The sequence below is a fragment of the Haliaeetus albicilla genome, chromosome 3 (genome assembly GCF_947461875.1).
Source record: "Haliaeetus albicilla chromosome 3, bHalAlb1.1, whole genome shotgun sequence".
NCBI classification, from domain to species: domain Eukaryota; kingdom Metazoa; phylum Chordata; class Aves; order Accipitriformes; family Accipitridae; genus Haliaeetus; species Haliaeetus albicilla.
This window is the reverse complement of record NC_091485.1, coordinates 72,071,866-72,087,679: the sequence shown is the minus strand read 5'-3', so window position 1 is coordinate 72,087,679 and position 15,814 is coordinate 72,071,866.

Sequence of the window (15,814 nt, the reverse complement as noted above, 5' to 3'; positions counted from 1 at the left end):
TCCAGTTTTCCCATTCTTAGTCTGCAGGAAATTCTTCACTTAGAGTTTCTTAAGGAATAAGGATGGAAGTCACAACTCCAAATGGTAATCCTTATTACTTGTTTTCACAACAGTCTCCATCCTGATTCCTGAGCTGGCCAATTTTGGGATCTGGCTGTTCTCCACAGGTCAGGTTAGATGCCCCCATAGGGAATGACTTCGTAGCCTCTTAACCTTCCTATCAAACACCCCTGGTATCTTTTAGGAAGACATGTTTGCCAGACCCCAAACAAATCTTTTAGCTCTCCGGTAAATCCCTTCTATTTTTTTAACTTTTTTTTTTTTAAAGTGGACATGAAAACTGCACACAGAACTGCATAATGGTTTCTCCAGCTTTCTATGTAAAAAGTAGGTAATTCTTCTCTCCTAGTGCTGTTTATGTTCTTCTGCTTATACATCTTATGCCTGAGTGAAAAAAAAAAAAGGACACTGATCACACCAATGTAATCTCTCAGCAAAGTTCTTAATGAGTGTTCCTTGCAAAGAAACAAAGAAATGGAACACACTACATTTTCTTCTTTTGGTTTCTTTTGCAATATGCCAAGAAACATTGCTCTACACATTATCAGCAGTATAAATCTAATCCTGCTTAGAAACAGTTAGACCAAAATACACAAAAACTTGATGCCAGGTCTGCAACCACGGCTTTACAACAAATGATAAGAGGGATTTTTTTTCCTTATTTGTCCTCTCAGGGAATTCATAGCTTTTGCTTTATGACAGATAAAAATATTTTTAATAATCTTGCAACAAGGATTTTGGTGTGTGATTCTTAAAACTAATGCAAGACAAACAAAACCTTCTCTGCTTCAGGAGTATGAGTGATCAAAGAGTGCATCTGAAACACCTCTGGTGCTGCCTGGTACAATTCCATTCATTGGTGGCTCACTCTTTTCATATGAGTATAAAAAACCAGCAACATTTAATGCATTCATATCCAGTCTCTTTTTTACACTTCATTTCCTGTTCTTATTATGAAGCATTGTCAGACAACTAGATCTCTGTACTTTATGGTTCATTAGCATCCTTGCCAAAACACTCACAGGATTACCAAGTGCTGAGGCAGACACACTATTTGCACAAACACACATACACACGCGCACACACACAGAGGCTATTTAGATTGAATTATTATTCATAAATTAGTCTTAATTAGACTGTTCATCAGTCTGAGAGATTATGCTCCCCTGTTATGAGTAGCATTAAATTACTTCTTAAAATTCATTACCATAGCTTGTTTTTCAAGTGTGTTTTTTCCCCACAGTTTCAAAATAACATCCTCTTATTGCTGAAACAGTTGATAAGAATTTGACATTGCCCAGCTTGGTGTTAACTCCATAATCCTGCTCCTCCAGGCAGGGTTTCTAACCTTGCATAAGAGGGGAACAGTTATGGGAAAAGATCTTATCGAGCAAAACTGGCTGACAGGGAAATAAAGTGACTAGGATCTGGCCCAGCTTGCATTCCCAGAGTTTTCATACATGCGATTCCACATATACATCCTAGGCAGACCCTTGCACTTCCAGCAGTCTCTTTGAAAGGTAGCTCCTATCTTAAAGAGAGGGTTTAAATGAATATTGCACTAAGACACTTAGATCCTGAAGAAGTGAGGGATTAATCTGTCTTCAGCATTTCCTATTTCCTAGCACGGATGCTTTCAGTTTTCATGCATGGCTTTTATAGCTCCTTTTCAGAAAAATCCTTCGCGTCTGCCGGGACCCTGAACACTTTCCCAAGTGCAAGGTTTCTACTATAAAACCACACACCAAAATAGGATTTGCCATCCTGAACCTCACAGTGGCTGACTGAACCTTTGGGACGGTCTTGGCCAGACAGAGAAGGTCAATGCACAGGGTGAGGGGAGGCGTTTCTTTTCCCTATGGGCTGTCTTATAGAATTTAATACCTGCTCTTGACTTCACTTCACAGTGCAGCTGTTTGTCTGCAAGCAGTCCGGGCTCCTGTGTCTGGAAATGGGTCTTTGGCACTGACATCTGCAGAGGCAGCTGTATCTTTCCCACCTTTTTCACTAGAAAGTATCTGCTTGTCATGCCTTCAGCTGGGCAGTCAGTTTGCCCTCTTTCCCATGTTCCTTAACAGACTGCACCAGCAAATGCTTTTTTATTTTGCTTGTGACATGGTAAGGCAAGAGGCAAGAAAGATCAGAAAAGAATAATACTCACAAGCGGCCAAGAAGAAGAAAAGACAAAACAAATCCTCCCACCGAGGTAGAGATCTCAGAGCTCATTTATTTCAACTTCCAACGTACACTGAGATTTTCCAATTTGCTGACGTTGAAAAGTACATCGAATCTTGGCTGAGGTACAAGATCTCAAACTCTTTTTTTTTTTTTTTTTTTTTTAAAGCAGAATTTACATCTACAGCTGCACAGGAGACAGATAAAAGAGCGGGCAGATGAAGCCTGCCCTTTCTACGTTGGGGAGTTTGCGAGCACTGTGATAAATTTCAGAGGAGAGTCGTTTCCTTTGAGTTTCTGTTGTGTTGTGGTATTGAAAACCATCAAAGCTAATTTCCTTGTTGTCAGAACTGTGAGGGAGGAAAGAGACATTGCTGGGTTATTTACTTCATTGCTAGCTTTTCTTCCCTTGGGATTTCAGCATCTGTGATCTTTCTTGATGATGCCCAGCTTGTCAAACTATGATATTAAAGTGTCCTGCCAATCTATTACCTCTCTTCAAACAAGGCTTCCAGGTACAAGGAGGACCAAAAATCTACTGTCAAAGTGTGTTAAACTTGCTTTTTCTCCACTTGAGAACTACCTTAGCAACTTGCCATGCATCCAACTCAAATGAACCCTAGCAGTACAGCAGGAACCAACCAGTGGGTAAACTAAATTAAGGATCTGACTCACAGTTGCTCTGGGGAGCAAGCTGAGCTTTCTGAGTGATCCTTGCTGCTTAGTTCAAGCAGTCCTTGTCCACATGCAGAAGAGGACTTGCTGTGCGGTGGTCGCCCGCCTTGCCTCATTGCCATACCCATGTGAGGGCTTCAGAGGGTTAGCAAAGGACAGCAGGCTTATTTCTTGGCTAAGAAGCAAACTTGTACTTATTCATGTTTGCCCTAGGCTCATACGGCTTTTGCTGACCTTAACCTGCTGAAGATCATAAGAGCTCTGTGACTCTGACCTACCTACTCAACAAGGAACCTCTAGAGTTTATCTATCTGAGCCCACAGTTTGAAGAGGTGAAACTAAACCTGCCCCACAGACACATCTTCAAATATTCCAAGTTATGAATGTCCTGTGAGATCCATGAAATGTAAATTTCCTCTAATTATATAATTTTCCTTCAATTTGTTCAGCTAGTATCATATCCTTATAATTGATTTTTAAGCTAGAAGAGATTTATAATTCTCCTTAAACTTGAAATGCCTTCATCCCTGTTTAAGACTTTTCTTCTCATGCGTATTGTGTGCCTCTGCCCAGGCGCCAGCAGCGTGGCTGCAGGGCAGCCTGTGTGAGGAGAGGCCGGGGCTGCCCCGTGCCGGACACAGCCGGTTCCAGCCGGTCCCAGCCGGCTCCAACGGCCCCACCGCAGGACACAGCTGAGCCCCTCAGCCAAGATGGCGGAAAACAGGTTCCAGAAAGGGCCGAAGGCGGCACAGGCAGAGGAGGAGGAGGAGGGAGCCAAGGAGGGAGCAGCAGCAGGAGGAGGAGGAGGAGGAGGGCGGGAGGCGGTGCAGGCCCGCAGCAGGGATCCCCTGCAGCCCTGGAGAGACCCCGCTGGAGCAGAGACCCCCCCTGCAGCCCGGGGAGGGCCCCACAGGGGCCGCAGCAGGGGGATATTTCCTGCAGGAGCTGCGGCCGTGGAGAGCCCGGGCGGGAGCAGGTTGTCCCTGAAGGACTGCAGCCCGGGGAAGGGCCCGCGCTGGAGCAGGGAGACGTGGGAGGAGGGAGGAGCGGCCCAGAGGGGCTGGGGGGGACCCACCGCAACCCCCGGCCCCAGCCCCTGCGCCGCCCCTCGGGGAGACACAAGTCGGGAGGGAAGGGGTGAAGCTGGGAAAGGGGAAAGATAGGGGGGGGAACGTGTTGCTTTTGTCTTTCACCATCTGAATTTACTTTAATTGTCAATAAATTCAATTAATTTTCCTTGGTTTGAGTCTGGTTTTGCCTGTGACAGTAACTGGTAAGTGATGTCCCTGTCCTTACCTCGAGTCATGAGATTTCTTACCCTATTTTCTCCCCCTGTCCTGTTGAGGAGGGTGAATGAGAGAGCAGCTGGGTGGAATTTTGGCCCTTAGCCAGGGCTAACCTGCCACATCATGACAAATCCATCATGTAATTAAAAGCATCTATTAATTTTCTTTGCTTCTTAGACAATATCTTTCCTTAGGATTGCATGTGCAAAACTCCAGTAAAATTGCTCAGTTTCAACTCTTACGTTGGCAGCAAAACCCACTGCCTCCACAGTGTCTTAAGACATAATGACTGAAGATCTTTGCTGTATTAATGTAAAGGCACTTGGAAAAGCGAAAGTTTGCTCATAAAGCAGCTTGTGTGGAGAGACGTTTAGACTTCATGAGAAATGTTCAGCATCACAAATGCTTTTGAAAACATGAGTGACTGACACACTGCTGAGGACCTATTGGGAGCAGCACTGGTGAATACCATGACTTAGTTTCCCAAATAGTGGCTGAGGTGACTGTCTGTGGGAAACGTTAGAAACTCTGTATGTTGTCTTCCGAGTGCCCCTTCATGGCAATAGTCCCAATAGGAAAGCGTATTTAGCATCACTGTGACCCTCTAAGTACTGGAATAGGTTAACTGCTACAGCTATCTCTGTTTTCTGCTAATGCAGTTTCCTTGCCTGACTGCTCATACTTTCAAGATCAAGGGACTACATCCTTATATTGGCCATTTATCTGCCTAGTTTTTCCCTCCAAGCCAAAAAAGGATCTGTGATGGCCAGTTTCTCCTGAGAAACCTAGAAAACATTCTGTCAGAATATATGGTTTTCCTTGCTCAGCTCTCCACTCCAGCTGGCTACACGGATTAGACATGATGTTTTGAGAGACTAAGTTGTTACTCCTTCTCTTCAGCAGAAGTTAAAGGCAAGTGGGAATCTAAGCACCAGAGGGGTCTCAGTCATGCCAGTTTGTTCCTTGCTAGCTATGCAGGAGGTAACAGCCTGGGAAATGTGATAAGCTAAGCTTGAAATTGTGCCCTACTACACTCCTGTTTTGGACTTAGCAGGAAAGCGGGCACCATCTGGTTGCCTGATTAAAGGCATCTAGGACCACTTCAGAGTCCCTAAGGCATCCTGCCTAAAACTGCCTTTCCTGTAGGTCCTGTGCCATGCCTGTGCGGCCATCTTGGATGTCACTACGCACTTATTTTTGGGGAACTGATTTGAGGGCAAGGAATCAAAATGGCAAAGAACTGTATATCTTCCACTCAGGCTTTCCCCAGAACTCATGCTTCCACCTCCAGATTTTAGAAAGAAAGAGAAATAACGGTTTCAGGTTTTCCCAGTGTGCAGATTAACAAAGGAGTTTAGTATTACTAAATACACAGATTCATAGCAATCTCAATCATGGAAAAATCTTCATGACATTGACTTGAGGCTGACTTGAGAGGAGCCTGATTGGGGTTGCATGCTCCGTGGAAAGGGGATTGCATCTTTGGTATAGCATTGCCAATAAATGACAATGATTAAGTGCTGAGCAATATGCTATAGTCCCCTAGAGGAATGGTTGGACAATCTATTTAAAACCAAGATAAACGGAAAATTGGAGCAAACACTGTGGGAAGGCTCCTGCATTGACAGTGGAGTGACTCTGTCATGCTGTCTGTCTGGAATTCTGCTGATCTCATACTGGTGGTTCTTCCCTTCGTTGCTTTCTGGACCAGCATGGCTGAGAGCAGCTTGAGACATGCAAACACTAAAGAAAATGTGAGGAAATGAAAGTCACGGTGTTATTTTCACTGGGAGCCTGTAGCAGGAAAAAAACCATTAGTGAAGCAGAGAACAGGGTTAGAAGAGCATGAAGTCCAGGAAATTCCCCTAAGAGTAAGAGAAAGGTATTGGTAAAAGGGGAATAGTATGCATGAGAATATGATAGGAATGAAGATGAAAGACAGGTTAGGGCAGGGAGAAAACCGCAGAGGGGCAGGATTAGTGGACACGGAGCTAAACTTTGTGTCAGGAAACCTAAGATCTCTCACCAGTTCAGTCATGATTTACCCTCAGGTGAATTATTTGCTTTCTCTGGACATCTAATTCCCTTTCTGCCCTTTATCTACCAGCCTTTAGATGTAAGGCTCACTCCAGCAAGGCCCCTCTTGTGTAACTGTATGAGGATTGGCACAGTGGAGTCCTGATCAGTGACATAAAGAGCAAGGAAGGAGTACATCTGAAGAGAAGCCTATCTCTTGGAGGAATCCATGGTCCAAAGCAAGCAGGAGGTGGATGGGAGTGATCAAGAACAGCTGGTTATAGAGGGTGCCCACCTTGTTCAGGTCACCAAGATCCCTGATGGACTCATGGATCAGGAGTCGTCTGGGGACTCCAAATGCAACCATGACCCTTGGCAATAAGCCAAAGGGATTCTATTCTCTAGGGTGGCTTCAGAAGGTCAGGAGGAAGACAGCTTACTTTTTACTTTCCTGATGTTACTCTTCCATGATTACTATCCAAGTAGCTGTGGTAAAGACACCAGAAAGTCACTGGATAAGGAGCAGCACCTCTGGCAGAAGGAGTGGTGGGACTTACCTATGGAGAAGTCTGAGGATGACTAAATGTGATGACAGACTTCTCTCCCACCTCTACTTGTGCCCCTTCCCAAGTCCTTCATGCTGAAGCTTGCTGTCCACCTGTATTCTAGGCATGCTCTGGCTGCCTGGATTGTATGGTTTTAGAAACCTCCTGATGCGAAATAATAACAACAAACAAATGAAGGAGGTTATTGAAAACATTACAGGACATAATTTTAATAAATGTTGGCTCCTGTCACTATATTCTCTAGTATTTATAATTTTATATACTGCCAACAGATCCAAGTGTTTTGTCTTTTTGACAAACATTTCATGCAGTCATAAATTAACTCATTTTTCAGCAAAATCTGACATCAGCAGTTAAGCTGTCAGTATACAGAAGTACAAGAGTTGGCAAATCCTCATCTCATAATGAAAACAAAGAGCTTTAAATGTGTCCCAGACAGTGAGCTAAGTGTGCCCGGGCTGAGTCTGCTATTGCAGGCCACATTGGTCACAGATCTGACAGGCAGTGATTCTGCAGCTCATGCATCAGCCAAAACATCTCTCACAGATGTTGGCCTTATTAATAAGCCTGCACAGGTATGCAGGAGCAACTCCTGGGCTTTCGATGAAGCCAGGGAACTTAAAGCCTCTACATAGTTTCTTGCTGGCTTGTGTTGAGCTCCATGTGTTGCTAGGTTAGATCTTAAGAGAAGTTCTGCACCAGGTGGGTGGTTTTTTTAGATACAGTGCTAATAAAACCAGACTACAGACTGATAAAAGATTAATTTATCCACTTGATGCAGAGATTTACCCACTTTCTGTTTGGGTAGGACACTTTGGGCAGATAGATCTGCTGCCACCAGTTTTGAGGGAACCACAGAGGAGGAGGCAGAGCTGCCCTGAGCTATGTAGAAGCTCAGGAAGAGCTCAGTTTATAGCTATAATCCATATGAATCTTTCATTCTGAGCAAGGTCTTATGCTTAAAAAAAACATTAGCTGTTTAGTCCCACTAGATGTTCTGTTTCTCAATGTTCTTGAGGAGAGGGCTCCTCCACAGACTTCCCTGGGGGGACATCCTGCCTGCAGAAACCTCTCTAAGCATAGTGCTGTTCAGGCACTCCTCAAAAAAGGGAAACATTTCACCCTTCCAGCACCCACAAGGTAGAAAACACGTCTTAGCTGCACAAAGACGGCAGATGAAATTATAGCAAGGAGTGGCTCCTTGAAGGAGATGGGGTAGAAGGCAAGAGCGAGGAAATGTACCCAGGCTACTACCAGCACAGTGGTAGTTGATGTGGAGGTACAGAGGCTGCTGAAAGAGCTCTTCGCAAGCTTGAGAGATTTGGGTGCCTACAGATCCACATAAGTCCTTCCAGGAGTCTTGATTTTAACAGGTATCAGCCAAGTTCAGACTTGAAGGTCTGAGATTAAAGGTGAGCAGGAATTTAATCCCAGTTCCAGGCATGCATCTCTTACATGAAACGGCTGGTGTTAATATCAGGGACTAATGTCCAGACAGCCCAGCTCACATTGCCTGGACATCAAACTGGCCATATACGTGCCAGATCTAAGATCTATAAGCATGCTAATGGTTTTCTTGGGAGACTGATTTTCCTACCCTGGGTGTGGCACTGCACCAGCACAGCTACACCTCTTTGCCTGGAAACTGATTCATGCCAAGATAACTGTGAGCAGGACAGAGCAAATTCAGTTTACTGGTGCATGCTGAAAGGGACTGTTTCATTTGGATTGGCAAATTGTCTAGGTCAAGTTTTAGGAGGTGAAAGGATGGTGAAAAGGCTCCGCTTGTAATTCATTTAGTGCCCACTGTGTAAACATAAGTACTTAGCACCATCTTAGACCTTTTGGCACATCCCATGTGGTCTCTGTTGGGTCATGAATCTTCCCTGGGACCCATGTCATATCTGTGGATGTCTAGGACATGGTAGGGCATTTCATTATGTTTGCAGAACTAAATGAAACCTTAAGGTGTGTGGAAACATTACCAAAAAAACTTCACTGTGTTTGGGAGCTGACTTTCAAATGACTGGGGGATTTGTGACTCAGGAAAATTCTCCACTGAGGAAAAGGTTTCTATATCCTTCTCTTGACTGCAGATTTCTGCTTGCATGGGGAAGAAGAAATGCTGGCTTCCTGCTCTGGGAGCCAGTATGGAGCAGCTCCCTTGTGCATCTCAGGAACCAACCAACAACAGCCTCTGCGGATACCTTTTGCAGTTTCCAGCTTGTCTGTCTGGGGACTGATTGTGGCAGTGGTGGACGTTTAATTAAAAATAGCCACCATTCAGTTTATACAGAGTTAACTATTAAGTTGAAAAAGAAAAGTGCTTATTCTTTAATAACTGTCAACCTTCAGATTCACTGGTGACAATAAAAGCAGTACCATGCCGATGCCTTGCATTTTTTGTTCAGTGTTCCTGCTTCAGCTAATGTCTACTCTCATTCATCATATCTTTTCAACATTTTGGCTTTCCTCCCAGGCAGGATACATTTGATATTTTTTCTAGAAGGAATAGAATATAATAGGAATCATTTTTGTTTAGTTGCGGTGAAATATACAAGGAGATAAATAGTACCTGAATCAATAAAGGGTGAGACCACAGGTCTTACTCTTTAAAGATTTAAACACCACTTATTTCTTCATTCTTCCAAAGTAAAAAAATTGTGATTCGTTAATCATTTGAAAATGGCTATAGACATATGTTCGGATAAGGCCTTTGTTTGTTTATCAGTGTCTCTAGTGTGTTGTGTTCCTCTTGTCTTCACTTGTTTAATACAAAGCCTTTCAAGATCTTTTCTCTCAACTATTTTGTTGAGGAGTGCATGGAGTACTTAATACAGTATAATGCTCAAAGTACCACTGACATCTCACTTACACAGTTGTAAATGAAGAACTTTGATTTTTTTGCTTAGGGAAACAGAGGAAAGTAAGATGGAAAGCAGGGTGTTAGGATAAGTCATAATTTCCTCTAGCAGAGCTAGGCTAAGAAGCAGATTTGGTAGGTCTTCACAGCTTTGGCTTTAGCGATTTTGGATCTTTGTTGACTTCAAAACCTGCTGAGAAATCTTCTTACCACCTGACTTGCACTCTGGGCTTCTGCGGTTCACCACCCAAGAGGAAGACAAGAGAGGAGCATGAGAAAGATGTTCCTGAGAACAAGGTTTTAACACTAAAAGAATATAAGAAAGGTTAGACTGGCTTGTGTAACCTCATGCCCTGCCTGCTCCTTAATAATTTCTGTTTTCTGGTACAGTGAACTACAGCTCATTTTAATAATGCTGTGGATTCAAACTTCCCACTGGAGACTCCAGGCATTGCCTGGGTATTAACCCAGTATCTTAACACAAAGGGTCAAAACAAGTGTAAAAGTCCAAGCAGGAAACAAGGATGATTCCTGGTATATTCATTGCCATTTCCTCTCCACAATCTAGAAAGAGGGGGAGTATTTAGAAACAGAAGTAGCTTTTACTCTTATGAATGGGTTTGTTTTTACCACAGCTTGGTGGTGGGTAGAGTTATGGGCTATTTCCTAGTGGAGAAAAATAGAAATGAAAGGGACTAAGAGACTTGTCATGGTATCACACGTGGGGGAAAAGTAAGGCCATTCTCTAAACCGTTGGACCTTTAGCATCAGGGAACCCATAGTAATTCAGAGATCTTCTCTCAGAATGAGTCCAAAACCACAAAAGCAGCTGGAAGTGACCACTGGTCCAGGCCAGATACAGCTGTGCTACAGATTCAGCAAGTCAGATGAGCACCTAGAGTTGCACAACAGCCAGGAGTACGGATACTTTCTAAGGCAGCAATTTCCCCTTCCCACCCAGTAAATCTAAGCCTGGTTGCTTAATTAGTTTCCTGCATTTTGATGTATCTGAGCAAAGTGCTAGTCACATTGTTCACTGGTGCTCTGTTAACTGTAAACATGGGGAGGCCTTAACTTCATTACCCCAGTGTCCTGTTTGTCTTGGAAATCCTTGCAAATCCAGCCATCATAATCCCAGTCATCTCAAGCAATTATTCTTGAGTATGTGTTTAAATGCTTCCCTGAAATAGGATTGTTTTCTTAACTGGGCTCAAGTGGCTTATCTAAATGCAGACTGTATTGCAAGTTCACCACTTCAACAAGTGGTTAGAACTTGGACTAGCCTCGATTGTTGTAATCTTTACACACAAAGGAGTGCAGCAATAATTATAAATCAATTGCACACAGAGATTTGAAAAATCTATTGAAAGAGGTTGGCTGATTAAACAACTGGTCACACCAAAGTGAACATACAAGCACTGGACTGGACTACTTGGTTCAACAAGTTCTATTCCTTACAATTATAAACAATTGTATAATAAATGTGTAGTATAGAAAGGTCTATAAAACATTTATTCCACCTGCCTTCACAGGCCAATAAACCATTTATAACAGCCTGTGCCAAGACATATAATCAAAAAATCAAATGCTACCACTATAGTATGGCATGCAAAGAAGACCAAGGGCTTTGCCATGACAGCCTCCAGTTCTTATACGAGGCAGGCAGTGCGAAATGCTACAGACAAAGGCAAAAATCAAACTCCAGCACTCTCCACCACTCTGATCTGAGGGGCATATGCCCTCCCCCAAGGATGTGAGCATGTCAGTGAGACTCACCAGCAAAGAGACAACTTATCACCTATGCCTGTCTGTAGCAATCTGCAGTGATTGAGAGAGAGGTAAAATCTTCCTCTAAAGCATCCCAGGAGACAACTTATACCTAGGAAGGAAACAGTTCCTCCATCATCCCTCTAGGCAGCTGGCAGAAACCCTAAAGATTGACAATGATATTATATTCAATGATTTAGGCTTTCTTGTTAAACCAATGGCATCACCTGAAGTCATCAACTGCTTCAAAGGAAGTTGGAAGGAATGAAGTTGGCATCTAAAAAGAAATGAGGGGATGAGAGGGGTGAGGGGTGGGGAAAGCTACATTTGACATGTAGGTTCAGATCATTTCCAGTCCTCCTATAATATGAGTATGGTATGGACAGATGCTCCATGAAATAGGGAGGAAATAAAGGAAAGAAAAACACAACATACTGTGGCTTATGAGGAGAAAAAACTAATCCATGGCCCTACAGAGGTAAGAGTATGGTATGGATATTTGAAATGTTCACATATATGTATATATGTTTGCTCAAATGTAATTGCAAATAATGTGCCAAAGACGTTTAATCAGGGCAGAGACAGTCTCAGAAAGTTCCCATCAGTGAAGTATCTTCTGATTGCAGAGGCTTATAATGAAGTTAATGAGAATAACACTTTAATCATAGATAGCTGCTGTTGTGGGGAGTATAATAGCCACATTATTTAGGCTGGATTTTTGCTCTGACAAACACAAATTTAGATCATAATGGTCAGATGTTTGGTTCCCAATTCTCAACTGAGTCAATTAAAAGTAGAGAGAGTAGGAGAGTTCTTGCTGAGAGATGAATGGACCCAAACTCTTTTGAAAGACAAATCTTTTTTTTTCACATCTCTAGATATTGATTTAGTAACTTAACATTGGCTACTGAATTTAAATTAAGAGCCAGAAGATACTGCTCTGCTTTATGAATGCAGTTAATGAATTAAGCTTCCCAGTATGCCCTCAAGGTAAGTTACATTCATTATTTGTATTTTAGAAATGCAGAAAGCTAAGGCCAAGTAACCTCTGAAGTATCCATTGGTGTGCCTAGTTGAGGATACCTACCTTTTGGTTTTCCAGAGGCTTGTTCAGCATTCTGCTGACAGTAGGTGCAAAAATTAAGGCAAAGGCCAAGATCTGGAAAAACACCATAAGCACTTCCTATTTAGGTGTCAGAGGATGAAAAACTGGATATCTGTGTCCCCTGCCCTGCCACCCTGCATGGTGAGGAAAAGGAAGCGTGTGGCATCTAGGATCCCCGCAAACTCAGTGGGGAGAGGTTACCACGCCATGGGGCAGCCAGTCACACACAGCCTGGCATTAAACAACCAAGTAGTGTTTGAGCAGAGGAGGGTGTTCAAGTGCCCTCTGTAGAGTGCATATGTCTGAATCAAGCATGTAGCTTAGATGCCTCCATCCCCTTGGGGTCCCTGGCTAAGGGAAAGTTTGCAATGCGAGGAGGTTTTTCTCTCTTTGAAGGCGACACTATGATCATAGAGTCATAGAATCATTTAGGTTGGAAAAGACCTTTAAGATCATTGAGTCCAACCATCAACCATGCCCACTAAACCATGTCCTGAAGTGCCTTGTCTAAGTGCTTTTTGAATGCCTCCAGGGATGGTGACTCAACCACTTCCCTGGGCAGCCTGTTCCAATGCCTGACAACCCTTTCAGTAAAGAAATTTTTCCTAATATCCAATCTAAACCTCCCCTGCCACAACTTGAGGCCATTTCCTCTCATCCTAACACTAGTTACGTGATAGAAGAGACCAGCACCCACCTCACCACAACCTCCTGTAATGTAGTTGTAGAGAGCGATAAGGTCTCCCCTCAGACACCTTTTCTCCAGGCTAAACAACCCCAGTTCCCTCAGCCGCTCCTCATAAGACTTGTTCTCTAGACCCTTCACCAACTTGGTTGCCCTTCTCTGGACATGCTCCAGCACCTCAATGTCTTTCTTGTAGTGAGGGGCCCAAAACTGAGCACAGTATTTGAGGTGCCGAGTACAGGGGGACAATCACCTCCCTGCTCCTGCTGGCCACACTATTTCTCATACAAGCCAGGATGCCGTTGGCCTTCTTGGCCACCTGGGCACACTGCTGGCTCATATTCAGCTGGCTGTCGACCAGCACCCCCAGGTCCTTTTTTCCACCGGGCAGCTTTCCAGCCACTCTTCCCCAAGCCTGTAGCGTTGCATGGGGTTGTTGTGACCCAAGTGCAGGACCCAGCACTTGGCCTTGTTGATGAATGTGTGTGTATGAATGTGTATGTGATGAACTAGTGGTCAGAACCTCATCCAGAGCACTGTCCATGTTGCCTCTAGGCCTTCCACATCTTCAGATATCAGGTCACTGAAAAGAGAATCTTAATCATATCTTTTAATAAAACTAGTTTACTGTTCAGACAAAGTTACAAGAAACGTTGGAACAGAAATTGAACAAAGGGGTCCTAGTCCTACCTCTGTTTACATACACTTCATCAAGGATTATCTAACGTGATGTGCGCAGAGCAAGGGCTGGAGAGAACCTTCCTTTCAACACAGCTGAGTCTTCTAAACAGCGCAGCCAGGAGGCCAGCTAATGTGGAAGAACTGATATATCCCCAGGTCTGAGGTTGGCGTTGGCCATACTCATATGTTTAGAAATTAAACCTAGAGCTGCAAGAGTTATGTCTTGCACAGAAATCTTTTCCAAAAAGAAATGCAATGATGTTGAGCTGGTAGAAGAGGGTCACCTTGCAAGTGCAGACTTATTTTCTGATAACAATAAATATATATTCTGAATGTTCTGTGTAGTATCCAGATTTCTAGGAGTGTGGCAGGAAGAAAAATTGAAGTTGTAACAGGAAAATCTGAGGGGAAATTGAAAAAAGTCAGAAGCATGCATGCTCACTGTCTTTCTCTTAAACAAGTCAGCTGCTCTTGTCAACACAGGCCAGTACTCATTTGAATGATATTCATAGAGCACAGTTTCAAAGGAGAGCTGTTTAAAACTCTAACAAAAGAAAACACTGGGAGGAAACATTTTCCTGCTATTTGTAAGGTAGATGGAAGACTTGGAAGTGCTTACTCCACAACTTGTTTCAGTAATGGCAGCTGGTGGTTTTCCTTTGCCTCAGCGATGATACCAATCTACTGCACAGGAAAGAATTATCTTTCCAGAGCCCATAAGTCCCTGCTAAGGTTGACAGGAGTCCTTTGGTAGCACAGACCATCCTGAGGACAGCAAATTTCACCCCTGTCAGATTCCATTACATACATTTTTAACATGATCTTTTAATAGTGCACATTACAGCTGCCTACCTTCTCCACACAATAGTGCAACAGAAAAGGAAAATCACTGAAAAGATTTCAAAATCTTCTTCCAGAAATGTGCAACTTCTTGGATAAGAGAGGTAAGCAGTATGAAGAACTCAGTGGTCCTCCACAGCTGCCTAGTTTGGCTTTCACTGTTGAGCTGACATCCAAACTTAGTTTGGCTTTCACTGTTGAGCTGACATCCAAACTTAAAGACCTTAATCTTGAAATTCAAGGTGAAGGGAAAACTGACACAAAATATTTCATCAGTAAGGCTTTCAGAATGAAGCTCAAGCATAGATAACCTAGTTCAATCCAGATTTCTTTTCTCTACATTTTCAAAAGAAAGTCAAAGAAGAAATAAACTTTCCTAAGATGATGTAGTCAGAGTATTTGGAAAATGCTAAGGAGGATTTTGAGATGTGACTTTCTGTCTATAGCTGCAACATAGTCACCTCTTCGCCAGCTTCTTGGTTGCTAGACTTATATGTAGAATTTCTAATCAGATTGGAAGTGTCTTGAAAGTAAATGACCTGGAATGGAAATTATAACCTTGCAAACAGATGTGCAATTAAATGCGCAGCCACATCAACCATATTTTTAGCCATTACTGGAAAAAACCTCAGCTTTCTCTTTCTGAGTGGAGCTCCCTTTTGATTAAGTGCATGTTTCAGGTCAGCACATCTGAGTGAAGCTGAAATTTCCATGATGAAAATATTGAAGTCCAAGTTCAGATCTGTCTTGTCAGATGACCTCTTTAATGACTGCAGACAAGTAGCAGTGACACATTACATATCCTGAAAGTTGGCTGAGAATATGCAATGCTGGAGTTCTCATTATTGCTTCTCTGAGAGCAATTTTTGTGACACTGATGCCAATAATATATCTTTAGGTCTATGACTGCACTGTATTTTTTAATATAGTGTTATGAGAAATTTAACATTATGTAAAATGAGTTAATTATTAGCTACATATTGTTTTAACCTCCCATTTTTGTACAAAGTGCAGGTCTTACTGAAAAATGTCACCCTGGCATTGGCCCTGAAGGTGAGCACAGTGGAGGCACACCCCAGCCACACAATGCAAGTC